We start from the raw sequence: 27,428 nt of genomic DNA, 5'->3' as shown, positions 1-27,428 counted from the left end.
TGTGTGATTCCCGACTTGGACACCTCTAAATTATGCAGGCTACACTTCCCTTCCTCGTCACAAACAGCTGAGATAGCTGCACTCAATCTGGCAGCCACCCTGCTCCTGGAAAGCCCTGAAATTAAAAATGCTGCCATTCTCACCGATTCGAGGGCAGCGCTTCAGGCCCTTGCGCAGCCTAGCAAAGGACCTCGCCTACTGCAAGTATGCGCACGCAACTTCCAACGCCTCGCCGAATCCGGCTGCGATACAGTCCTACAATGGATCCCATCGCACTGTGGGATAGGGGGCAACGAACTTGCTGATGAGCTCGCTCGATCAGCCCACCACCCGTCCGTTCCCATGTGCGCGGACAACACTACATATGACTGTGCTCGTCTTGCAATCGCGCGACACACCATTTCCCACCACCCTGACCCTCGCATCGCCAGCGGCCACCCCTTCCGTGCAGTTAATACTCGCCTCTTCGCCCGGAGAGACTATGTTCTGCTGTTGCGCCTCCGCATCGGATGTGTTTGGACCGGTGTGCGCGCTAGCCGACTACGAGGAATGTCTCCCCTGTGTGCGTCGTGCGGTGACGCAGAAACACTCGAACACGTTCTGTGTATGTGCCCTGCGTACTCGCAACCGCGACACCTCCTTCGGGAAGGTTACCGAAATCTTGGACTTCCCTGTGCTAACACATGTGAGATCCTTCACCCGTCTGGCCCTCCCCACAAAGTGCAAAGTGCCCTAAAAGTGCTCCTGTTATTCCTACGGGACAGTGGACTAAGTGCAAAACTGTGAACACTTTCCATCTTCCCCTAGTGCGCAAATTATTGCCAGCAACTCTCACCAATTCAGTGTGCCACTCCCGCGCTATTCCCCGCATAGCACCAGTTCCATTTTTTTCTTTTATTATCATTACTCTGTTTGTGTTTTTTTTTTCCTGTCCCATAAGGCCCTTTTGCACAAGGACCTTCTCTCACTCCTGCGCGCAACCAACTGCCCGCAAATCGTCTAACTTTTATCTGTACCAATTTATGTAATGCCCACAGAATCTTTTTTTTTTCTGTGTGTGTGTTTATCATAATCAATTCCTCCGTTACATATTCCATAAGGTCCCATGCACCTTCTGCAAAGGCCCTATCTCCTCCATCTCAAATAATCCCCTCAGACTACTTTTTTTTTTTTTTTCCTCCCTCCACTTATTATTTTTTTTTTTTGTGGTGTTTATTATCATCAATTCTTCCTTTATATATCCCATAAGGTCCCATGCAACCTCTGCAAAGGCCCTTCCTTCCCAGCCTATCTGTTGCATTTCAACTAATGCCCTCAGACTACTTTTTTTTTCCTCTCTTCTTTTTTTTTTTCTTTTGTCTGTTTAGTATCATCAATTCCTCCGTTACATATTCCATAAGGTCCCATCCACCTTCTGCAAAGGCCCTATCTCCTGCATTTCAAATAATCCCCTCAGACTTTTTTTTTTTTTTTGTGGTGTTTATTATCATCAATTCTTCCTTTATATATCCCATAAGGTCCCGTGCAACCTCTGCAAAGGCCCTTCCTTCCCAGCCTATCTGTCGCATTTCAAATATGCCCTCAGACTACTTTTTTTATTATTATTATTATTATTATTATTATTATTATTATTATTATTATTATTATTATTATTATTATTATTATTATTATTATTATTATTATCTTATCTCCTCCTATATTATCCCACAAGGCTCTTTGCCCCTTCTGCAAGGCCCCACTCCTCCCACCGCGCGCATCCAACTGCTCGCATAAGCATCCATGACATTCCAAATCTCCCTATCAGATTTTCTTTTTTTTTTCCCTTTCTTTAAACCTCATAATTATCTCTACATATGTCATGAAGGCTTTCTCCTTTGCGCGGCACGTCCCCGCTTCAAAATCCACCAATCCTTGTTGTACGAGTGTTTGCCCTTCCATGTTTGGCATTTTTCTCCAGGGGTCCTCGACATTGACTACTAACGACAACGCTTTCGCTCCCCCTTCCCCTCTACTCGGCCCCGTTGCGGTGTATCCCTGCAAGTACAGGAGACAGTTATAGGGCCGTGTAATCCCCCCCTTCTCTTCCCCCCTCAACAAGAATCTCATTATTATTATCTGTCATACAGAGCAAGTGTGACAGATACTGCGCCTTTTTCTTCCAGCGACAGTAGCGATGGTGTACCTACAAACTTGCTCTAGGCGGATAAAGTGCGACTAATTAACGCCGATAAGAGGCAAATGATAGAGGAGAGGAGGGATTCCCCTGATACTTAATATCCGAAATAGACTGCTGAAGGTCATTTCTTACTAAGCAAACCTGTGCATCCCACGAGGTTTATCTATTTATGATCTGAATTATTACGTAACTAAACTCCCCTTAAGCGAACGACCTCGCATTACCGAAGTGCCTGCAACGGAGCAGCACCAAAACAGCCGCCGATGAGTTATATAATCTGACTTTTGATGGTATAGCGAGGGGGAAAGCGCGAACGCAGTCCCCCACTACCAAAAATTGCATGCCCCATCTGCCCCAGTTTGGGGTAGTGGCAGGGGTCAGCACGAGCGTAGTGCAATGCCCGCACCTCTCCCTGGAGGCACCGCCTTGCTGATCACGGTAGCCTCGGCACCAGGTAAGTATGCTTGGACGACGTCTCTGCCGCGGAGGCAACCTACAGAGACGCCGCCTTCTGCTCAAGTTACGACCGTTGGGAAATAAAAGAACGTGCCTCTCCCTGCTCCGTGTTTCTTGTCTACCCGGAGAATAACAAATGTTTTCTTGCGAACTCTCAAGCTGTTAATTCAAAACTATTTTGTAGAAGCCTACTGACCATTATATGTGCACAAAATAGGCTACAAACTCGCACAACACGCTGGCGTATGTCTCAGTGTTGCTAATAGACATGTTTAACGGGTGGTGGCGCCACCTCACACGCCTTCCAACTTCTCGCATTCCTCTACTGCGGCAATGCACTGCAGCGTATTGAGCGATTGAGCGTGCAGAGTTCGTGCCCCCAAGCAGTTCGTACCGGAGAAAGTCCCAGCGATTCGCGCGTTTCCGGCAAGAAACCATCCCCGTGAGTCTCGCAAGTGGCGTCACGGACTCCGATCGCATTGTAGTAGCGACCGTAGCAGAGTGTGCCACGGGACTCGGGTATTGCACAACAGGGGAAGATCACTTGACAAGGGTAACGTAGAACCTGCGTCACGGCTACAATCCTCGCCCTCTCAGCAGTTTTTTTTTTTTTTTTTTTACTCTTTTCCGGGCTTTTTCTTTCGAACTTTTTTCCTTGTCTTTTTTTGCGCACGTTCTTTGTAGAGGTCCCGTATTCCTTCCCGATATTCCGCTAACCACGCCCTACCTCCATTTCCCTCTTCGTGCTAACATACATTAAGTGTCCTAGGATTTAACGTGCTTTCTCTACCTGCCGTGTTTTTTTTTTTTTTTTTTTCAATTCATTTCACCACCTTTCTACCTGTTTCTTTTCCTCGCCTTGCTTTACATAGCGCAAATATGAAAAAGTTAACCCTCACGGTCTGCGTAGGGTTGTTCAATATGAAAAGGAGCAAAGTTATGCCATTCATTAAGTTACCCGTTCCTCTGTCGTTTATGTGTCAAGTATACTTTTTTGTGTGTTTTATTGATTATAAATGTAACGTCCAAAAGTAATTTTCGCCTTTACTTGAGAAAATAAAACGAACCGTCTTTTTGAGCAAACTGATAGTTCCCTTTCATACTCGGAGACAGTGTACAAAGACTACGTGGGGAAAGCAGCGTCAGAAATCGAGCAGGCAACGCAGCTTGTGGAGGTGGCACGCATACATGCTTACTTGTTTTTTGTTTTTCCTTATAAACCACTTGGCTTAGACGACAATTACTATTTCGAATGAAATTAGAGCATTCTGCGTCTCTCGTACTATACTAAACAGTACCCTAATTTCGGCAATTTAACAAAAAGCACATGCAAATCTGCGTGTATTTCGCCGCTTCGCTCCGAATATAATCTCAAAGCAATTCCTATCAGTTTAAACAAATCTAATAAACCACGTGGCGTAGACGGCCCCCGCCGTGAGTGAGTGATGCAGTGGTAAGACGCGCCCGACTACTGTGCCGGAGTTCCCGGGTCCGACCACGGCGGCTGCGTTTTTCGATGGAGGCGAAACGAAGTGGCGTCCGTGTGCTGTGCGATGTCAGCGCACGTTAAAGATCCTCAGGTGGTCGAAATTACTCCGTAGCCCTCCACAACGGCTCCCCTTTCTCTCATTCCACTTTCACTCCCACCTTCCTCCCTTCCCTTACGGCGCGGTTCAGAGTATTCGCGAGAGTTCAGAGAGTTCGCAGACTGGAGTGGCTTGCTACGGAAAGCGGGTGCTTGGCGCCTCAGCAGAGTGGTTTTCGCCCCTTACGAGACTGCATTGCGGATGTTGTCAGCACCATTGAAAACGCCCGCAACACCAGCCAAGTGGGATACCTCATCCTGCTCGACATCAGAAGCGCCTTGGATTGTCTTCCTCACTGGGCAGTGATCGACGCGCTAAAAAACATTGGTGCCACCGGCCGCCTCCTGAACTTCGTCAGTGCGTTCCTCAGCGAGCGAACACTCTCCGTGAAGGTGGGCAACACCTGTAGTGCCCCCCGTCCAGTGCCATGCGGTGTCCCTCAGGGAAGTGTGCTGAGCCCTTTCCTATTCAACATCGTGCTGGCCCAACTACCCTTGTGTCACCCCCGTGCTGTGCGCGAGTTTGTGCGTGTGTGTGTATATGCGGACGATGTTGCCCTGTTCGCCTCATCAACAACCCGCAGCAACGCCTCATCGCTTCGCGACCTTCAGCGTGCGCTCGATGCTGTCACCGCGTTTATTCGCAGTGTCGGCCTCGCAGTGTCGGCCGAAAAAACTGAAGCCCTGCTCTACCATCCCCGTGGTGCTGCAGCCCGCAACAAAACACGCCCTCTTCGCCTGGACGGAACCCCCCTGCCTTGGCGCACAACGGTTGTTTACCTCGGCCTCAAAATTGATGCCCGCATCACCTGGCGCCCTGCGGTGGATAAAGTGTGCGCAGACACCAAGCGCATAGGTAAACTAGCGCTTCGTCTCCTTGCCAAAGGTGAAGGAGCCTCTCCCCCGCTCTGTGCAAGAATCCATGAAGCGATCGCCTCAGCCAGAGCATTGTATGCCCTTCCCCTGCTCAGCCTCAGCCTACTCCAATGGAAAAGGCTGGACACATGCCATAGGAACGCCATACGACACATATATGGTCTCCCCAACGGATCTCAGGTGGCAGCGACCTATGCAGAAACCCGCACCATCCCCCTCTCACTAAGAGCACTCAAAACTGCCCTCAACCACATCGAGCGGCTTCACCGAGCACAAGATGGCTCTGAACTTCTTCGCAGAATTTCAGCCAAACCTAACACACGCATCGGTCGTGTCATGTGCCTCTTCCGTGAGATACTGGGCCCCCCTCCACCGCCCCTTGCTGCTTCACAACCCCCACATGAAATCTGCCCGCCCCGCATCTATCAGGGTCTCCCAGGGGTGAAGAGCAAACGAAACACGCCCGTATGCGAACTTCAGCAAGAGGCCGAATCCAAAATTCACACGGATTTTCGTCACCGAACCCTCATCTTTACTGATGGGTCAGTCCGTCAGCAAGAAAAATCCGCAGCTGCTGCATGTGTGATTCCCGACTTGGACACCTCTAAATTATGCAGGCTACACTTCCCTTCCTCGTCACAAACAGCTGAGATAGCTGCACTCAATCTGGCAGCCACCCTGCTCCTGGAAAGCCCTGAAATTAAAAATGCTGCCATTCTCACCGATTCGAGGGCAGCGCTTCAGGCCCTTGCGCAGCCTAGCAAAGGACCTCGCCTACTGCAAGTATGCGCACGCAACTTCCAACGCCTCGCCGAATCCGGCTGCGATACAGTCCTACAATGGATCCCATCGCACTGTGGGATAGGGGGCAACGAACTTGCTGATGAGCTCGCTCGATCAGCCCACCACCCGTCCGTTCCCATGTGCGCGGACAACACTACATATGACTGTGCTCGTCTTGCAATCGCGCGACACACCATTTCCCACCACCCTGACCCTCGCATCGCCAGCGGCCACCCCTTCCGTGCAGTTAATACTCGCCTCTTCGCCCGGAGAGACTATGTTCTGCTGTTGCGCCTCCGCATCGGATGTGTTTGGACCGGTGTGCGCGCTAGCCGACTACGAGGAATGTCTCCCCTGTGTGCGTCGTGCGGTGACGCAGAAACACTCGAACACGTTCTGTGTATGTGCCCTGCGTACTCGCAACCGCGACACCTCCTTCGGGAAGGTTACCGAAATCTTGGACTTCCCTGTGCTAACACATGTGAGATCCTTCACCCGTCTGGCCCTCCCCACAAAGTACAAAGTGCCCTAAAAGTGCTCCTGTTATTCCTACGGGACAGTGGACTAAGTGCAAAACTGTGAACACTTTCCATCTTCCCCTAGTGCGCAAATTATTGCCAGCAACTCTCACCAATTCAGTGTGCCACTCCCGCGCTATTCCCCGCATAGCACCAGTTCCATTTTTTTCTTTTATTATCATTACTCTGTTTGTGTTTTTTTTTTCTTGTCCCATAAGGCCCTTTTGCACAAGGACCTTCTCTCACTCCTGCGCGCAACCAACTGCCCGCAAATCGTCTAACTTTTATCTGTACCAATTTATGTAATGCCCACAGAATCTTTTTTTTTTTTTCTGTGTGTGTGTTTATCATAATCAATTCCTCCGTTACATATTCCATAAGGTCCCATGCACCTTCTGCAAAGGCCCTATCTCCTCCATCTCAAATAATCCCCTCAGACTACTTTTTTTTTTTTTTTCCTCCCTCCACTTATTATTTTTTTTTTTTGTGGTGTTTATTATCATCAATTCTTCCTTTATATATCCCATAAGGTCCCATGCAACCTCTGCAAAGGCCCTTCCTTCCCAGCCTATCTGTTGCATTTCAACTAATGCCCTCAGACTACTTTTTTTTTCCTCTCTTCTTTTTTTTTTCTTTTGTCTGTTTAGTATCATCAATTCCTCCGTTACATATTCCATAAGGTCCCATCCACCTTCTGCAAAGGCCCTATCTCCTGCATTTCAAATAATCCCCTCAGACTTTTTTTTTTTTTTTGTGGTGTTTATTATCATCAATTCTTCCTTTATATATCCCATAAGGTCCCGTGCAACCTCTGCAAAGGCCCTTCCTTCCCAGCCTATCTGTCGCATTTCAAATATGCCCTCAGACTACTTTTTTTTATTATTATTATTATTATTATTATTATTATTATTATTATTATTATTATTATTATTATTATTATTATTATTATTATTATTATTATTATTATTATTATTATTATTATTATTATTATTATTATTATTATTATCTTATCTCCTCCTATATTATCCCACAAGGCTCTTTGCCCCTTCTGCAAGGCCCCACTCCTCCCACCGCGCGCATCCAACTGCTCGCATAAGCATCCATGACATTCCAAATCTCCCTATCAGATTTTCTTTTTTTTTTCCCTTTCTTTAAACCTCATAATTATCTCTACATATGTCATGAAGGCTTTCTCCTTTGCGCGGCACGTCCCCGCTTCAAAATCCACCAATCCTTGTTGTACGAGTGTTTGCCCTTCCATGTTTGGCATTTTTCTCCAGGGGTCCTCGACATTGACTACTAACGACAACGCTTTCGCTCCCCCTTCCCCTCTACTCGGCCCCGTTGCGGTGTATCCCTGCAAGTACAGGAGACAGTTATAGGGCCGTGTAATCCCCCCCTTCTCTTCCCCCCTCAACAAGAATCTCATTATTATTATCTGTCATACAGAGCAAGTGTGACAGATACTGCGCCTTTTTCTTCCAGCGACAGTAGCGATGGTGTACCTACAAACTTGCTCTAGGCGGATAAAGTGCGACTAATTAACGCCGATAAGAGGCAAATGATAGAGGAGAGGAGGGATTCCCCTGATACTTAATATCCGAAATAGACTGCTGAAGGTCATTTCTTACTAAGCAAACCTGTGCATCCCACGAGGTTTATCTATTTATGATCTGAATTATTACGTAACTAAACTCCCCTTAAGCGAACGACCTCGCATTACCGAAGTGCCTGCAACGGAGCAGCACCAAAACAGCCGCCGATGAGTTATATAATCTGACTTTTGATGGTATAGCGAGGGGGAAAGCGCGAACGCAGTCCCCCACTACCAAAAATTGCATGCCCCATCTGCCCCAGTTTGGGGTAGTGGCAGGGGTCAGCACGAGCGTAGTGCAATGCCCGCACCTCTCCCTGGAGGCACCGCCTTGTGTGTGTTTAAGAGAATTTTATTTATACTGAAGGTTCTGGTACAGGTCAAGGCTTCATGATTATCTCTGACACAGCAATAAAGGGCACTTACAAAAATGTTACAACAATACAATGACTCGCAAGGAGAAGATAAGCACGTAGACGAAAATACAGGCAAACACTCGTCCACCTTCCTAGTAAGGAAGGATGGACGCGGTCACTTTTCCATTAACAATGGAAATGAAGCGCGTTGACCAATGCAGGAGGAAGGCCTCCTCCCCGAGCATTACAAGTTCTTCATTTAGATGCTTCAATAAAAGAGTTCTGAAGCGATGGAGCAGAGGGAACATGGCTCTCTGCGGGCGTCCCCGCAGACTCGCATATCCTCTCCGCTTCCAAAGTACGAAAGCGCCAATGCACATGATGAGTTCGGCAAAGGCATCTCGGTGACGGCTTTGCCACTGAATGTGTGTCTGAAACATGCTGGTTACAAGGCGCCAAAAAATGCGCGCAACCTGACATTCGTAGATGGCGTGATTTAAAGTTTCGGTGCGACCGCATTGCGGGCATGAGGCGGAGGGCGCCACGCCCCACGCTGCAAGACGATCGGCCGTGGGTAGCGCTTCCCATTGCCGAAGCCAAGTAAAGCTTCTTACATCTGCTGGGAGGGAAACAATGGTGCGATTCATCCGCCTCCTTTTGCGCATTTTCCTGCATTGGTCATCGTCAAGAGCTTGGAGCGCTACACCTTCACAAAGCTCGCTCGCAGTCATTTCTCTAGGGTCACATTCAGGCATCGTGTTATTAAAGAAATGCAATGAGTTAATTACATACATGTAAAATGGTGGCGGTCTCTCGGCCGCCGGGCCCTTCCGAACAGGAAGATCAAAGAAACGACGCGACATACCCATTAGGTATGAGGACAGCTCGCTGCCTCGATACATTGTGTCAGAAATCAGGTCCCACATGGTTTTCAAGGCCAATGCACGACACATAACATCAAGATCTGGGATGCTGAACCCTCCCATGTTGGTAGGGAGTCGAACAAAAACTCTTGCCACGCTTTCCGCATGGCCATCCCAGAAAAAAGAGCCACACAGGGTGGCTAAACTCTGAAGGACTCGGCGAGGAGGACGTGCGACCTTGGCTACATAGAAAAGAGATGCTATGATGGAAGTTTTGATTAGATATGCGCGTTCTGAGAACGGTAGGTGAAAGGTTTTGGCTATTTCTGTTCGCTTTTCAGCTTTGCGTTTTATTTCCTTCCAGGTGGTGCGGGCTACTTCTCCGGACGCTAAAAACGTGACGCCCAGGACTTTGACACCATCTACAAACTGCACTCCGTCTGGGAAGTCACCCCTAAAGGACCCAAAGCTGAGAGCTTGGCTTTTAGCTGGGTTGAGACGCGCTCCCGACAGGTGGCTATATGTGTGGAAGAGCTGCAGGAAGGCTCTGTAACTGTCAATATCTCTGATGAACAGGGATACATCATCTGCATATGCTGCAACCTTGATTTCGCCTTGGCCTGGAAGGGGAAAGCCCCGTATTGACTGGCAACATTGTATCCGGTGGAGCAAGGGTTCTATGCAAAGGACAAACAGGATCGAGGACAATGGGCATCCTTGTCGAATGCCGCGACTCACGGGGAGGGGTTCAGTGATTCGATTGTTAATCACGAGTCTGGCTTCCAAATCTGTGTACAGGAGCCTTAGGACATTGATCAGATTCGCAGGGAAACCAAAACATTCTAGTACTCCAAACAGATAGTTTCGCTCTACCCGATCGAACGCTTTTTCTTGGTCTAGGGAAACAAAGACGCCCGAGACCTGCGTGCGTGTGGCATACGTGAAGAGGTCACGGGTTAGAGCTAAAGAAGAAAAAATTGTGCGCTCCGGCACGCAACATGTCTGGACATTGCTTATCAGTTCAGGGAGAACGGATGATATGCGATGCGCCAGTATGGCGGTAAGTATTTTATAGTCTGAATTGAGTAATGAAATGGGCCTCCATGCTTTCGGGTCGGATGGTACGCCTCCACTTTTCAGGAGGAGCACAACTTTGCTTTCACGAAATGATGCTGGCCGAAGCCCATCAGTAAGGAGTCCATTGAGCATAGATAGCAGGTGGGCGTGTATTTCGGTGAAGAAAGTTTTGTAAAAAATAAGTGGTAGCCCATCAGGGCCTGCGGCAGCAGAGGCATTCATCCCTTGGAGCGTAAAATTTAGCTCCTCTAGGGTGACTGGGCTACACAGACTATCACGACTCTCCTCGGGAATGCGGGCTATGCCTGTGCAAAAATCGCTTATGGTAGTATTTTGGCTCGCAGAATCCCTGCACTCCGCTGTAAACAAGTGCGTAAAGTGCGCGCTAAAAACGGCCTCAATGTCATCAGCCTGATCAGACTGTGTGCCGTCCGGCAACTGAACGAAAGGGATCTCTTCTCGACATTCCGACGAGCCACAGCGAACACTGCGCAGTACAGAAGGGTCTGCGATCGGCCTTCCATTAATGTATGTCTGCGCCGCAGTTCGGGAGTTGAGTCGAAGTAAGAGTTCATAGCGGGCTTGCAATTGGTTCAGATAGTCCTGCATTGTGAACGTGAGGGGCGCGCCCCGTCGCACAATGCGTGCCCTACGAAGTGTATCATTTATTTCGGCAGTTAAACGTGCCCTTCTATTTCGACCTGCTTTTATGAGCTCCGTTCGCCATGTGGTTTTTAGAGCGTCCCAGCTACTTGGCTGAGGAGCGTGGCTGCACGTTCCTGCTAAGGCTTCTTTCAAGGAGGCTACACTTGGAGGGTCGTGGGCCAATGTCAAGTCCATTTTCCACTGGTCCCTAGGTGGGACAGGGTGATTGAAGTGGAGTGTCACTAAAACTGGGTAATGGTCGGAGATGCGCGGGACATCGGGTGGGAACGTAAGAACTTCACAATCAGTGACATAATTAATGAGATTCTCTGGGAAGTAAAAGCGGTCTAGCCGACTCTTATTCCTGCCCCGTTGCCATGTGGCAACGAACGTTTCACCGTGCAACTCTATCCAGGCATCTCTCAGTTTGAAATTATGTACAAGCTGTTTTAAGGCTCGGGCCCCGCTGTAGGGCCTACCTTGTCGCCTACCGCTAACATCCCTGTAAGGGTCTTCAACACAGTTGAAATCACCAACTATGAAGGTGGGATAATTGTCCAACAAAAAGGTATCCAAAGAATCGAAAAACTCAGAGGTGGAAGATCGCTGGGAGGGAGCATAAACCACAAGTGCGCGCACACGTCTGCCTTGCACATTGAAATCAACAGCCAAGGTGCGACCATCGAAACCATATACGCAGTGGGCACCACGACGAAAATGTGGCTTAAGGAAAACAACTCCAACGCCAGACATATGTGAATCAGTAAGTGTAAAAAAGGCATGAACAAAAAAGCGATCACAAAAAGATTGAACATCATATGGACAACTAAAATTGCACTCTTGTAAGAAAAGAATATCCACATTGCGAGCACGGGCAAAGTTTACAATCTCTCTCTGTTTGTTCAGGTTCCTGAAGCCCTGAGCATTCAGAGTTAAAAGATGAATTGCTGCCATTGTTATTATGAAAGTGCGCACACGGATATTCTGAACTAAGGAGGGGAAAAAAAAGGACATAAAAGACTGTTATCTATGGAAAGTCGTGCCCAGACTGCGCCTGGGCACTGGGAATTTTGTTGGGCTTACTCAAGTTGGACGAGTCGTCGCTGTCTGCCGACTCGGGATGTCCCCTTTTCGCAGTCTGGCGGTCGTAATCCATAAGGTTGTCACCCGTGAGTGATCCGACGAGGAGGTTGAGGGGGTGTTTCAAGTCTATTTTCCGAGAGTCAGTCGCAAGTCTGTTCACTCGAATGTTCTGTGGAACACTTTGTGGCATGCGGTGTCCACCCGTCGAGTCGTCGCTTCCTGTCGCTCGGGAGCCACGTGCAACCGGGTTACGTGGAAACTCGGTGAGGTCCGAAGTGTTGTTTGTACTGGAGTGGAAAGTTGAGTCGCTGGATGTTGAAGCGGCGTCATCCGGCTGCGCTATGTTCCGGCTGGCGTCTCCGCTCGACTCATCAGATGATGTGGGAGGAAGTTCTGGGAAGTCTTGTGGTGAATCTATGGTGCCCTTAATTGTGTCAGAAATTTCACCGTCGGTTTTCTCATCTATGGTGAGTTCTTCCGTGTCGGAAGCTGCTACTGAGTCAGCCCCCGGTGTGACTTCTCGTCGCTCTACTGCTGGAGAGCGCGCTCTTTGTTCCTCGGAGGCCGCTGCTGCCGCAAAAGACCTTGGCCGCACGCAGTCAACAGTTGCGTGATGTCCTCCGCACCTGCGGCACGGTTCTTTGCACCCCTCCGTGGCATGTCCGAAGATACCGCATCTGGAACAGCGGGGAGTGTGGCAGTCTCTTCCGATATGGCCTGACAGGCGGCATTTGGAGCACACCTTCTGAACGCCCCGATAATCACACATCACCGTGTGACCTTGAACTGAAAGAAAATTGGGGATGGGCTTCTTCATTTCTATTTTAACAACTCGGATTCCTGTGCCAACGCCGGGGCGTCCTTTAAAGACTGGTTCGTGTACATTCTGGACGTTGCCGTACGCTGACATCACTGCAGCAATCGTTGCGTCGGCCACCCACAGAGGCACTCGGAAAATGGACACGTGGACGATTTCGGGGCCAACACTCGCTATCGGGACTGAAACACCATTGATAAGAATGCTGCCTTTGGTCTTGATTTTCGATGCTGCGCTATCAGAAGACGCCGCTACACCGAACTTGGCTCCTCCGATATGTTGGAGGGACTTGACGCCGGCAACGCCGGTCACAGATTCAAGGGCATCGATGATTTCATCAACCGTGCTGCCCTCTGGTGCTTCAAAAATGAAGCAATGCGCTTTGGGAGGCGGGGTGGCGTATGCCATCAGGATGGTGGAGCGGAGCCCTGGCTCCCACGGCGAAACGCAGTGGTGCCCGGGCGGGTTGTTGACTGGCGGATCCCCTGGACGATCCGGTGGGCGGAATCCAGGGCCCGCCTTGATGCTCGAAGATCTGGCCTTGGTCGGGCAGAGTAACGGCGACGCTGATCACGGTAGCCTCGGCACCAGGTAAGTATGCTTGGACGACGTCTCTGCCGCGGAGGCAACCTACAGAGACGCCGCCTTCTGCTCAAGTTACGACCGTTGGGAAATAAAAGAACGTGCCTCTCCCTGCTCCGTGTTTCTTGTCTACCCGGAGAATAACAAATGTTTTCTTGCGAACTCTCAAGCTGTTAATTCAAAACTATTTTGTAGAAGCCTACTGACCATTATATGTGCACAAAATAGGCTACAAACTCGCACAACACGCTGGCGTATGTCTCAGTGTTGCTAATAGACATGTTTAACGGGTGGTGGCGCCACCTCACACGCCTTCCAACTTCTCGCATTCCTCTACTGCGGCAATGCACTGCAGCGTATTGAGCGATTGAGCGTGCAGAGTTCGTGCCCCCAAGCAGTTCGTACCGGAGAAAGTCCCAGCGATTCGCGCGTTTCCGGCAAGAAACCATCCCCGTGAGTCTCGCAAGTGGCGTCACGGACTCCGATCGCATTGTAGTAGCGACCGTAGCAGAGTGTGCCACGGGACTCGGGTATTGCACAACAGGGGAAGATCACTTGATAAGGGTAACGTAGAACCTGCGTCACGGCTACAATCCTCGCCCTCTCAGCAGTTTTTTTTTTTTTTTTTTTTACTCTTTTCCGGGCTTTTTCTTTCGAACTTTTTTCCTTGTCTTTTTTTGCGCACGTTCTTTGTAGAGGTCCCGTATTCCTTCCCGATATTCCGCTAACCACGCCCTACCTCCATTTCCCTCTTCGTGCTAACATACATTAAGTGTCCTAGGATTTAACGTGCTTTCTCTACCTGCCGTGTTTTTTTTTTTTTTTTTTTCAATTCATTTCACCACCTTTCTACCTGTTTCTTTTCCTCGCCTTGCTTTACATAGCGCAAATATGAAAAAGTTAACCCTCACGGTCTGCGTAGGGTTGTTCAATATGAAAAGGAGCAAAGTTATGCCATTCATTAAGTTACCCGTTCCTCTGTCGTTTATGAGTCAAGTATACTTTTTTGTGTGTTTTATTGATTATAAATGTAACGTCCAAAAGTAATTTTCGCCTTTACTTGAGAAAATAAAACGAACCGTCTTTTTGAGCAAACTGATAGTTCCCTTTCATACTCGGAGACAGTGTACAAAGACTACGTGGGGAAAGCAGCGTCAGAAATCGAGCAGGCAACGCAGCTTGTGGAGGTGGCACGCATACATGCTTACTTGTTTTTTGTTTTTCCTTATAAACCACTTGGCTTAGACGACAATTACTATTTCGAATGAAATTAGAGCATTCTGCGTCTCTCGTACTATACTAAACAGTACCCTAATTTCGGCAATTTAACAAAAAGCACATGCAAATCTGCGTGTATTTCGCCGCTTCGCTCCGAATATAATCTCAAAGCAATTCCTATCAGTTTAAACAAATCTAATAAACCACGTGGCGTAGACGGCCCCCGCCGTGAGTGAGTGATGCAGTGGTAAGACGCGCCCGACTACTGTGCCGGAGTTCCCGGGTCCGACCACGGCGGCTGCGTTTTTCGATGGAGGCGAAACGAAGTGGCGTCCGTGTGCTGTGCGATGTCAGCGCACGTTAAAGATCCTCAGGTGGTCGAAATTACTCCGTAGCCCTCCACAACGGCTCCCCTTTCTCTCATTCCACTTTCACTCCCACCTTCCTCCCTTGGTTCAGAGTATTCGCGAGAGTTCAGAGAGTTCGCAGACTGGAGTGGCTTGCTACGGAAAGCGGGTGCTTGGCGCCTCAGCAGAGTGGTTTTCGCCCCTTACGAGACTGCATTGCGGATGTTGTCAGCACCATTGAAAACGCCCGCAACACCAGCCAAGTGGGATACCTCATCCTGCTCGACATCAGAAGCGCCTTGGATTGTCTTCCTCACTGGGCAGTGATCGACGCGCTAAAAAACATTGGTGCCACCGGCCGCCTCCTGAACTTCGTCAGTGCGTTCCTCAGCGAGCGAACACTCTCCGTGAAGGTGGGCAACACCTGTAGTGCCCCCCGTCCAGTGCCATGCGGTGTCCCTCAGGGAAGTGTGCTGAGCCCTTTCCTATTCAACATCGTGCTGGCCCAACTACCCTTGTGTCTCCCCCGTGCTGTGCGCGAGTTTGTGCGTGTGTGTGTATATGCGGACGATGTTGCCCTGTTCGCCTCATCGACAACCCGCAGCAACGCCTCATCGCTTCGCGACCTTCAGCGTGCGCTCGATGCTGTCACCGCGTTTATTCGCAGTGTCGGCCTCGCAGTGTCGGCCGAAAAAACTGAAGCCCTGCTCTACCATCCCCGTGGTGCTGCAGCCCGCAACAAAACACGCCCTCTTCGCCTGGACGGAACCCCCCTGCCTTGGCGCACAACGGTTGTTTACCTCGGCCTCAAAATTGATGCCCGCATCACCTGGCGCCCTGCGGTGGATAAAGTGTGCGCAGACACCAAGCGCATAGGTAAACTAGCGCTTCGTCTCCTTGCCAAAGGTGAAGGAGCCTCTCCCCCGCTCTGTGCAAGAATCCATGAAGCGATCGCCTCAGCCAGAGCATTGTATGCCCTTCCCCTGCTCAGCCTCAGCCTACTCCAATGGAAAAGGCTGGACACATGCCATAGGAACGCCATACGACACATATATGGTCTCCCCAACGGATCTCAGGTGGCAGCGACCTATGCAGAAACCCGCACCATCCCCCTCTCACTAAGAGCACTCAAAACTGCCCTCAACCACATCGAGCGGCTTCACCGAGCACAAGATGGCTCTGAACTTCTTCGCAGAATTTCAGCCAAACCTAACACACGCATCGGTCGTGTCATGTGCCTCTTCCGTGAGATACTGGGCCCCCCTCCACCGCCCTTTGCTGCTTCACAACCCCCACATGAAATCTGCCCGCCCCGCATCTATCAGGGTCTCCCAGGGGTGAAGAGCAAACGAAACACGCCCGTATGCGAACTTCAGCAAGAGGCCGAATCCAAAATTCACACGGATTTTCGTCACCGAACCCTCATCTTTACTGATGGGTCAGTCCGTCAGCAAGAAAAATCCGCAGCTGCTGCATGTGTGATTCCCGACTTGGACACCTCTAAATTATGCAGGCTACACTTCCCTTCCTCGTCACAAACAGCTGAGATAGCTGCACTCAATCTGGCAGCCACCCTGCTCCTGGAAAGCCCTGAAATTAAAAATGCTGCCATTCTCACCGATTCGAGGGCAGCGCTTCAGGCCCTTGCGCAGCCTAGCAAAGGACCTCGCCTACTGCAAGTATGCGCACGCAACTTCCAACGCCTCGCCGAATCCGGCTGCGATACAGTCCTACAATGGATCCCATCGCACTGTGGGATAGGGGGCAACGAACTTGCTGATGAGCTCGCTCGATCAGCCCACCACCCGTCCGTTCCCATGTGCGCGGACAACACTACATATGACTGTGCTCGTCTTGCAATCGCGCGACACACCATTTCCAACCACCCTGACCCTCGCATCGCCAGCGGCCACCCCTTCCGTGCAGTTAATACTCGCCTCTTCGCCCGGAGAGACTATGTTCTGCTGTTGCGCCTCCGCATCGGATGTGTTTGGACCGGTGTGCGCGCTAGCCGACTACGAGGAATGTCTCCCCTGTGTGCGTCGTGCGGTGACGCAGAAACACTCGAACACGTTCTGTGTATGTGCCCTGCGTACTCGCAACCGCGACACCTCCTTCGGGAAGGTTACCGAAATCTTGGACTTCCCTGTGCTAACACATGTGAGATCCTTCACCCGTCTGGCCCTCCCCACAAAGTGCAAAGTGCCCTAAAAGTGCTCCTGTTATTCCTACGGGACAGTGGACTAAGTGCAAAACTGTGAACACTTTCCATCTTCCCCTAGTGCGCAAATTATTGCCAGCAACTCTCACCAATTCAGTGTGCCACTCCCGCGCTATTCCCCGCATAGCACCAGTTCCATTTTTTTCTTTTATTATCATTACTCTGTTTGTGTTTTTTTTTTCTTGTCCCATAAGGCCCTTTTGCACAAGGACCTTCTCTCACTCCTGCGCGCAACCAACTGCCCGCAAATCGTCTAACTTTTATCTGTACCAATTTATGTAATGCCCACAGAATCTTTTTTTTTTCTGTGTGTGTGTTTATCATAATCAATTCCTCCGTTACATATTCCATAAGGTCCCATGCACCTTCTGCAAAGGCCCTATCTCCTCCATCTCAAATAATCCCCTCAGACTACTTTTTTTTTTTCCTCCCTCCACTTATTATTTTTTTTTTTTGTGGTGTTTATTATCATCAATTCTTCCTTTATATATCCCATAAGGTCCCATGCAACCTCTGCAAAGGCCCTTCCTTCCCAGCCTATCTGTTGCATTTCAACTAATGCCCTCAGACTACTTTTTTTTTCCTCTCTTCTTTTTTTTTTTCTTTTGTCTGTTTAGTATCATCAATTCCTCCGTTACATATTCCATAAGGTCCCATCCACCTTCTGCAAAGGCCCTATCTCCTGCATTTCAAATAATCCCCTCAGACTTTTTTTTTTTTTTTTTGTGGTGTTTATTATCATCAATTCTTCCTTTATATATCCCATAAGGTCCCGTGCAACCTCTGCAAAGGCCCTTCCTTCCCAGCCTATCTGTCGCATTTCAAATATGCCCTCAGACTACTTTTTTTTTTATTATTATTATTATTATTATTATTATTATTATTATTATTATTATTATTATTATTATTATTATTTATTATTATTATCTTATCTCCTCCTATATTATCCCACAAGGCTCTTTGCCCCTTCTGCAAGGCCCCACTCCTCCCACCGCGCGCATCCAACTGCTCGCATAAGCATCCATGACATTCCAAATCTCCCTATCAGATTTTCTTTTTTTTTTCCCTTTCTTTAAACCTCATAATTATCTCTACATATGTCATGAAGGCTTTCTCCTTTGCGCGGCACGTACCCGCTTCAAAATCCACCAATCCTTGTTGTACGAGTGTTTGCCCTTCCATGTTTGGCATTTTTCTCCAGGGGTCCTCGACATTGACTACTAACGACAACGCTTTCGCTCCCCCTTCCCCTCTACTCGGCCCCGTTGCGGTGTATCCCTGCAAGTACAGGAGACAGTTATAGGGCCGTGTAATCCCCCCCTTCTCTTCCCCCCTCAACAAGAATCTCATTATTATTATCTGTCATACAGAGCAAGTGTGACAGATACTGCGCCTTTTTCTTCCAGCGACAGTAGCGATGGTGTACCTACAAACTTGCTCTAGGCGGATAAAGTGCGACTAATTAACGCCGATAAGAGGCAAATGATAGAGGAGAGGAGGGATTCCCCTGATACTTAATATCCGAAATAGACTGCTGAAGGTCATTTCTTACTAAGCAAACCTGTGCATCCCACGAGGTTTATCTATTTATGATCTGAATTATTACGTAACTAAACTCCCCTTAAGCGAACGACCTCGCATTACCGAAGTGCCTGCAACGGAGCAGCACCAAAACAGCCGCCGATGAGTTATATAATCTGACTTTTGATGGTATAGCGAGGGGGAAAGCGCGAACGCAGTCCCCCACTACCAAAAATTGCATGCCCCATCTGCCCAAGTTTGGGGTAGTGGCAGGGGTCAGCACGAGCGTAGTGCAATGCCCGCACCTCTCCCTGGAGGCACCGCCTTGCTGATCACGGTAGCCTCGGCACCAGGTAAGTATGCTTGGACGACGTCTCTGCCGCGGAGGCAACCTACAGAGACGCCGCCTTCTGCTCAAGTTACGACCGTTGGGAAATAAAAGAACGTGCCTCTCCCTGCTCCGTGTTTCTTGTCTACCCGGAGAATAACAAATGTTTTCTTGCGAACTCTCAAGCTGTTAATTCAAAACTATTTTGTAGAAGCCTACTGACCATTATATGTGCACAAAATAGGCTACAAACTCGCACAACACGCTGGCGTATGTCTCAGTGTTGCTAATAGACATGTTTAACGGGTGGTGGCGCCACCTCACACGCCTTCCAACTTCTCGCATTCCTCTACTGCGGCAATGCACTGCAGCGTATTGAGCGATTGAGCGTGCAGAGTTCGTGCCCCCAAGCAGTTCGTACCGGAGAAAGTCCCAGCGATTCGCGCGTTTCCGGCAAGAAACCATCCCCGTGAGTCTCGCAAGTGGCGTCACGGACTCCGATCGCATTGTAGTAGCGACCGTAGCAGAGTGTGCCACGGGACTCGGGTATTGCACAACAGGGGAAGATCACTTGACAAGGGTAACGTAGAACCTGCGTCACGGCTACAATCCTCGCCCTCTCAGCAGTTTTTTTTTTTTTTTTTTTTACTCTTTTCCGGGCTTTTTCTTTCGAACTTTTTTCCTTGTCTTTTTTTGCGCACGTTCTTTGTAGAGGTCCCGTATTCCTTCCCGATATTCCGCTAACCACGCCCTACCTCCATTTCCCTCTTCGTGCTAACATACATTAAGTGTCCTAGGATTTAACGTGCTTTCTCTACCTGCCGTGTTTTTTTTTTTTTTTTTTTTTCAATTCATTTCACCACCTTTCTACCTGTTTCTTTTCCTCGCCTTGCTTTACATAGCGCAAATATGAAAAAGTTAACCCTCACGGTCTGCGTAGGGTTGTTCAATATGAAAAGGAGCAAAGTTATGCCATTCATTAAGTTACCCGTTCCTCTGTCGTTTATGTGTCAAGTATACTTTTTTGTGTGTTTTATTGATTATAAATGTAACGTCCAAAAGTAATTTTCGCCTTTACTTGAGAAAATAAAACGAACCGTCTTTTTGAGCAAACTGATAGTTCCCTTTCATACTCGGAGACAGTGTACAAAGACTACGTGGGGAAAGCAGCGTCAGAAATCGAGCAGGCAACGCAGCTTGTGGAGGTGGCACGCATACATGCTTACTTGTTTTTTGTTTTTCCTTATAAACCACTTGGCTTAGACGACAATTACTATTTCGAATGAAATTAGAGCATTCTGCGTCTCTCGTACTATACTAAACAGTACCCTAATTTCGGCAATTTAACAAAAAGCACATGCAAATCTGCGTGTATTTCGCCGCTTCGCTCCGAATATAATCTCAAAGCAATTCCTATCAGTTTAAACAAATCTAATAAACCACGTGGCGTAGACGGCCCCCGCCGTGAGTGAGTGATGCAGTGGTAAGACGCGCCCGACTACTGTGCCGGAGTTCCCGGGTCCGACCACGGCGGCTGCGTTTTTCGATGGAGGCGAAACGAAGTGGCGTCCGTGTGCTGTGCGATGTCAGCGCACGTTAAAGATCCTCAGGTGGTCGAAATTACTCCGTAGCCCTCCACAACGGCTCCCCTTTCTCTCATTCCACTTTCACTCCCACCTTCCTCCCTTCCCTTACGGCGCGGTTCAGAGTATTCGCGAGAGTTCAGAGAGTTCGCAGACTGGAGTGGCTTGCTACGGAAAGCGGGTGCTTGGCGCCTCAGCAGAGTGGTTTTCGCCCCTTACGAGCAACTGCTGACTGCATTGCGGATGTTGTCAGCACCCTTGAAAACGCCCGCAACACCAGCCAAGTGGGATACCTCATCCTGCTCGACATCAGAAGCGCCTTCGATTGTCTTCCTCACTGGGCAGTGATCGACGCGCTAAAAAACATTGGTGCCACCGGCCGCCTCCTGAACTTCGTCAGTGCGTTCCTCAGCGAGCGAACACTCTCCGTGAAGGTGGGCAGCACCTGTAGTGCCCCCCGTCCAGTGCCATGCGGTGTCCCTCAGGGAAGTGTGCTGAGCCCTTTCCTATTCAACATCGTGCTGGCCCAACTACCCTTGTGTCTCCCCCGTGCTGTGCGCGAGTTTGTGCGTGTGTGTGTATATGCGGACGATGTTGCCCTGTTCGCCTCATCAACAACCCGCAGCAACGCCTCATCGCTTCGCGACCTTCAGCGTGCGCTCGATGCTGTCACCGCGTTTATTCGCAGTGTCGGCCTCGCAGTGTCGGCCGAAAAAACTGAAGCCCTGCTCTACCATCCCCGTGGTGCTGCAGCCCGCAACAAAACACGCCCTCTTCGCCTGGACGGAACCCCCCTGCCTTGGCGCACAACGGTTGTTTACCTCGGCCTCAAAATTGATGCCCGCATCACCTGGCGCCCTGCGGTGGATAAAGTGTGCGCAGACACCAAGCGCATAGGTAAACTAGCGCTTCGTCTCCTTGCCAAAGGTGAAGGAGCCTCTCCCCCGCTCTGTGCAAGAATCCATGAAGCGATCGCCTCAGCCAGAGCATTGTATGCCCTTCCCCTGCTCAGCCTCAGCCTACTCCAATGGAAAAGGCTGGACACATGCCATAGGAACGCCATACGACACATATATGGTCTCCCCAACGGATCTCAGGTGGCAGCGACCTATGCAGAAACCCGCACCATCCCCCTCTCACTAAGAGCACTCAAAACTGCCCTCAACCACATCGAGCGGCTTCACCGAGCACAAGATGGCTCTGAACTTCTTCGCAGAATTTCAGCCAAACCTAACACACGCATCGGTCGTGTCATGTGCCTCTTCCGTGAGATACTGGGCCCCCCTCCACCGCCCCTTGCTGCTTCACAACCCCCACATGAAATCTGCCCGCCCCGCATCTATCAGGGTCTCCCAGGGGTGAAGAGCAAACGAAACACGCCCGTATGCGAACTTCAGCAAGAGGCCGAATCCAAAATTCACACGGATTTTCGTCACCGAACCCTCATCTTTACTGATGGGTCAGTCCGTCAGCAAGAAAAATCCGCAGCTGCTGCATGTGTGATTCCCGACTTGGACACCTCTAAATTATGCAGGCTACACTTCCCTTCCTCGTCACAAACAGCTGAGATAGCTGCACTCAATCTGGCAGCCACCCTGCTCCTGGAAAGCCCTGAAATTAAAAATGCTGCCATTCTCACCGATTCGAGGGCAGCGCTTCAGGCCCTTGCGCAGCCTAGCAAAGGACCTCGCCTACTGCAAGTATGCGCACGCAACTTCCAACGCCTCGCCGAATCCGGCTGCGATACAGTCCTACAATGGATCCCATCGCACTGTGGGATAGGGGGCAACGAACTTGCTGATGAGCTCGCTCGATCAGCCCACCACCCGTCCGTTCCCATGTGCGCGGACAACACTACATATGACTGTGCTCGTCTTGCAATCGCGCGACACACCATTTCCCACCACCCTGACCCTCGCATCGCCAGCGGCCACCCCTTCCGTGCAGTTAATACTCGCCTCTTCGCCCGGAGAGACTATGTTCTGCTGTTGCGCCTCCGCATCGGATGTGTTTGGACCGGTGTGCGCGCTAGCCGACTACGAGGAATGTCTCCCCTGTGTGCGTCGTGCGGTGACGCAGAAACACTCGAACACGTTCTGTGTATGTGCCCTGTGTACTCGCAACCGCGACACCTCCTTCGGGAAGGTTACCGAAATCTTGGACTTCCCTGTGCTAACACATGTGAGATCCTTCACCCGTCTGGCCCTCCCCACAAAGTGCAAAGTGCCCTAAAAGTGCTCCTGTTATTCCTACGGGACAGTGGACTAAGTGCAAAACTGTGAACACTTTCCATCTTCCCCTAGTGCGCAAATTATTGCCAGCAACTCTCACCAATTCAGTGTGCCACTCCCGCGCTATTCCCCGCATAGCACCAGTTCCATTTTTTTCTTTTATTATCATTACTCTGTTTGTGTTTTTTTTTTCTTGTCCCATAAGGCCCTTTTGCACAAGGACCTTCTCTCACTCCTGCGCGCAACCAACTGCCCGCAAATCGTCTAACTTTTATCTGTACCAATTTATGTAATGCCCACAGAATCTTTTTTTTTTCTGTGTGTGTGTTTATCATAATCAATTCCTCCGTTACATATTCCATAAGGTCCCATGCACCTTCTGCAAAGGCCCTATCTCCTCCATCTCAAATAATCCCCTCAGACTACTTTTTTTTTTTTTTTCCTCCCTCCACTTATTATTTTTTTTTTTTTGTGGTGTTTATTATCATCAATTCTTCCTTTATATATCCCATAAGGTCCCATGCAACCTCTGCAAAGGCCCTTCCTTCCCAGCCTATCTGTTGCATTTCAACTAATGCCCTCAGACTACTTTTTTTTTTCCTCTCTTCTTTTTTTTTTTCTTTTGTCTGTTTAGTATCATCAATTCCTCCGTTACATATTCCATAAGGTCCCATCCACCTTCTGCAAAGGCCCTATCTCCTGCATTTCAAATAATCCCCTCAGACTTTTTTTTTTTTTTTTTGGTGGTGTTTATTATCATCAATTCTTCCTTTATATATCCCATAAGGTCCCGTGCAACCTCTGCAAAGGCCCTTCCTTCCCAGCCTATCTGTCGCATTTCAAATATGCCCTCAGACTACTTTTTTTTATTATTATTATTATTATTATTATTATTATTATTATTATTATTATTATTATTATTATTATTATTATTATTATTATTATTTTATTATTATTATCTTATCTCCTCCTATATTATCCCACAAGGCTCTTTGCCCCTTCTGCAAGGCCCCACTCCTCCCACCGCGCGCATCCAACTGCTCGCATAAGCATCCATGACATTCCAAATCTCCCTATCAGATTTTCTTTTTTTTTTCCCTTTCTTTAAACCTCATAATTATCTCTACATATGTCATGAAGGCTTTCTCCTTTGCGCGGCACGTCCCCGCTTCAAAATCCACCAATCCTTGTTGTACGAGTGTTTGCCCTTCCATGTTTGGCATTTTTCTCCAGGGGTCCTCGACATTGACTACTAACGACAACGCTTTCGCTCCCCCTTCCCCTCTACTCGGCCCCGTTGCGGTGTATCCCTGCAAGTACAGGAGACAGTTATAGGGCCGTGTAATCCCCCCCTTCTCTTCCCCCCTCAACAAGAATCTCATTATTATTATCTGTCATACAGAGCAAGTGTGACAGATACTGCGCCTTTTTCTTCCAGCGACAGTAGCGATGGTGTACCTACAAACTTGCTCTAGGCGGATAAAGTGCGACTAATTAACGCCGATAAGAGGCAAATGATAGAGGAGAGGAGGGATTCCCCTGATACTTAATATCCGAAATAGACTGCTGAAGGTCATTTCTTACTAAGCAAACCTGTGCATCCCACGAGGTTTATCTATTTATGATCTGAATTATTACGTAACTAAACTCCCCTTAAGCGAACGACCTCGCATTACCGAAGTGCCTGCAACGGAGCAGCACCAAAACAGCCGCCGATGAGTTATATAATCTGACTTTTGATGGTATAGCGAGGGGGAAAGCGCGAACGCAGTCCCCCACTACCAAAAATTGCATGCCCCATCTGCCCCAGTTTGGGGTAGTGGCAGGGGTCAGCACGAGCGTAGTGCAATGCCCGCACCTCTCCCTGGAGGCACCGCCTTGCTGATCACGGTAGCCTCGGCACCAGGTAAGTATGCTTGGACGACGTCTCTGCCGCGGAGGCAACCTACAGAGACGCCGCCTTCTGCTCAAGTTACGACCGTTGGGAAATAAAAGAACGTGCCTCTCCCTGCTCCGTGTTTCTTGTCTACCCGGAGAATAACAAATGTTTTCTTGCGAACTCTCAAGCTGTTAATTCAAAACTATTTTGTAGAAGCCTACTGACCATTATATGTGCACAAAATAGGCTACAAACTCGCACAACACGCTGGCGTATGTCTCAGTGTTGCTAATAGACATGTTTAACGGGTGGTGGCGCCACCTCACACGCCTTCCAACTTCTCGCATTCCTCTACTGCGGCAATGCACTGCAGCGTATTGAGCGATTGAGCGTGCAGAGTTCGTGCCCCCAAGCAGTTCGTACCGGAGAAAGTCCCAGCGATTCGCGCGTTTCCGGCAAGAAACCATCCCCGTGAGTCTCGCAAGTGGCGTCACGGACTCCGATCGCATTGTAGTAGCGACCGTAGCAGAGTGTGCCACGGGACTCGGGTATTGCACAACAGGGGAAGATCACTTGACAAGGGTAACGTAGAACCTGCGTCACGGCTACAATCCTCGCCCTCTCAGCAGTTTTTTTTTTTTTTTTTTTTTTTTACTCTTTTCCGGGCTTTTTCTTTCGAACTTTTTTCCTTGTCTTTTTTTGCGCACGTTCTTTGTAGAGGTCCCGTATTCCTTCCCGATATTCCGCTAACCACGCCCTACCTCCATTTCCCTCTTCGTGCTAACATACATTAAGTGTCCTAGGATTTAACGTGCTTTCTCTACCTGCCGTGTTTTTTTTTTTTTTTTTTTTTTTTCAATTCATTTCACCACCTTTCTACCTGTTTCTTTTCCTCGCCTTGCTTTACATAGCGCAAATATGAAAAAGTTAACCCTCACGGTCTGCGTAGGGTTGTTCAATATGAAAAGGAGCAAAGTTATGCCATTCATTAAGTTACCCGTTCCTCTGTCGTTTATGTGTCAAGTATACTTTTTTGTGTGTTTTATTGATTATAAATGTAACGTCCAAAAGTAATTTTCGCCTTTACTTGAGAAAATAAAACGAACCGTCTTTTTGAGCAAACTGATAGTTCCCTTTCATACTCGGAGACAGTGTACAAAGACTACGTGGGGAAAGCAGCGTCAGAAATCGAGCAGGCAACGCAGCTTGTGGAGGTGGCACGCATACATGCTTACTTGTTTTTTGTTTTTCCTTATAAACCACTTGGCTTAGACGACAATTACTATTTCGAATGAAATTAGAGCATTCTGCGTCTCTCGTACTATACTAAACAGTACCCTAATTTCGGCAATTTAACAAAAAGCACATGCAAATCTGCGTGTATTTCGCCGCTTCGCTCCGAATATAATCTCAAAGCAATTCCTATCAGTTTAAACAAATCTAATAAACCACGTGGCGTAGACGGCCCCCGCCGTGAGTGAGTGATGCAGTGGTAAGACGCGCCCGACTACTGTGCCGGAGTTCCCGGGTCCGACCACGGCGGCTGCGTTTTTCGATGGAGGCGAAACGAAGTGGCGTCCGTGTGCTGTGCGATGTCAGCGCACGTTAAAGATCCTCAGGTGGTCGAAATTACTCCGTAGCCCTCCACAACGGCTCCCCTTTCTCTCATTCCACTTTCAACTCCCACCTTCCTCCCTTCCCTTACGGCGCGGTTCAGAGTATTCGCGAGAGTTCAGAGAGTTCGCAGACTGGAGTGGCTTGCTACGGAAAGCGGGTGCTTGGCGCCTCAGCAGAGTGGTTTTCGCCCCTTACGAGACTGCATTGCGGATGTTGTCAGCACCATTGAAAACGCCCGCAACACCAGCCAAGTGGGATACCTCATCCTGCTCGACATCAGAAGCGCCTTGGATTGTCTTCCTCACTGGGCAGTGATCGACGCGCTAAAAAACATTGGTGCCACCGGCCGCCTCCTGAACTTCGTCAGTGCGTTCCTCAGCGAGCGAACACTCTCCGTGAAGGTGGGCAGCACCTGTAGTGCCCCCCGTCCAGTGCCATGCGGTGTCCCTCAGGGAAGTGTGCTGAGCCCTTTCCTATTCAACATCGTGCTGGCCCAACTACCCTTGTGTCTCCCCCGTGCTGTGCGCGAGTTTGTGCGTGTGTGTGTATATGCGGACGATGTTGCCCTGTTCGCCTCATCAACAACCCGCAGCAACGCCTCATCGCTTCGCGACCTTCAGCGTGCGCTCGATGCTGTCACCGCGTTTATTCGCAGTGTCGGCCTCGCAGTGTCGGCCGAAAAAACTGAAGCCCTGCTCTACCATCCCCGTGGTGCTGCAGCCCGCAACAAAACACGCCCTCTTCGCCTGGACGGAACCCCCCTGCCTTGGCGCACAACGGTTGTTTACCTCGGCCTCAAAATTGATGCCCGCATCACCTGGCGCCCTGCGGTGGATAAAGTGTGCGCAGACACCAAGCGCATAGGTAAACTAGCGCTTCGTCTCCTTGCCAAAGGTGAAGGAGCCTCTCCCCCGCTCTGTGCAAGAATCCATGAAGCGATCGCCTCAGCCAGAGCATTGTATGCCCTTCCCCTGCTCAGCCTCAGCCTACTCCAATGGAAAAGGCTGGACACATGCCATAGGAACGCCATACGACACATATATGGTCTCCCCAACGGATCTCAGGTGGCAGC

General features: G+C 49.3%; 3 non-coding genes and 1 pseudogene across 3 annotated transcripts; all 4 read right to left on the bottom strand.

Annotated features, from left to right (window-relative positions):
• Positions 1-2,474: 2,474 nt before the first annotated feature.
• LOC146184374 (U1 spliceosomal RNA) lies at positions 2,475-2,638 on the bottom strand. The gene has a single exon (XR_014709014.1). It is a non-coding gene; the product is annotated as a U1 spliceosomal RNA (small nuclear RNA).
• Positions 2,639-8,191: 5,553 nt separating this feature from the next.
• LOC146184373 (U1 spliceosomal RNA) lies at positions 8,192-8,331 on the bottom strand (annotated as a pseudogene).
• A 10,584-nt stretch (positions 8,332-18,915) lies between these two features.
• Positions 18,916-19,079, bottom strand: LOC146184372 (U1 spliceosomal RNA). Its single transcript, XR_014708957.1, has one exon. It is a non-coding gene; the product is annotated as a U1 spliceosomal RNA (small nuclear RNA).
• Positions 19,080-24,610: 5,531 nt separating this feature from the next.
• Positions 24,611-24,774, bottom strand: LOC146184371 (U1 spliceosomal RNA). Its single transcript, XR_014709013.1, has one exon. It is a non-coding gene; the product is annotated as a U1 spliceosomal RNA (small nuclear RNA).
• Positions 24,775-27,428: the final 2,654 nt, after the last annotated feature.

The sequence above is a fragment of the Amblyomma maculatum genome, chromosome 7 (assembly GCF_055883805.1).
Source record: "Amblyomma maculatum isolate TAMU_Amacu chromosome 7, ASM5588380v1, whole genome shotgun sequence".
NCBI classification, from domain to species: domain Eukaryota; kingdom Metazoa; phylum Arthropoda; class Arachnida; order Ixodida; family Ixodidae; genus Amblyomma; species Amblyomma maculatum.
Note: the sequence above shows the minus strand (reverse complement) of the source record. Positions and strands in the feature narration are given on the sequence as shown.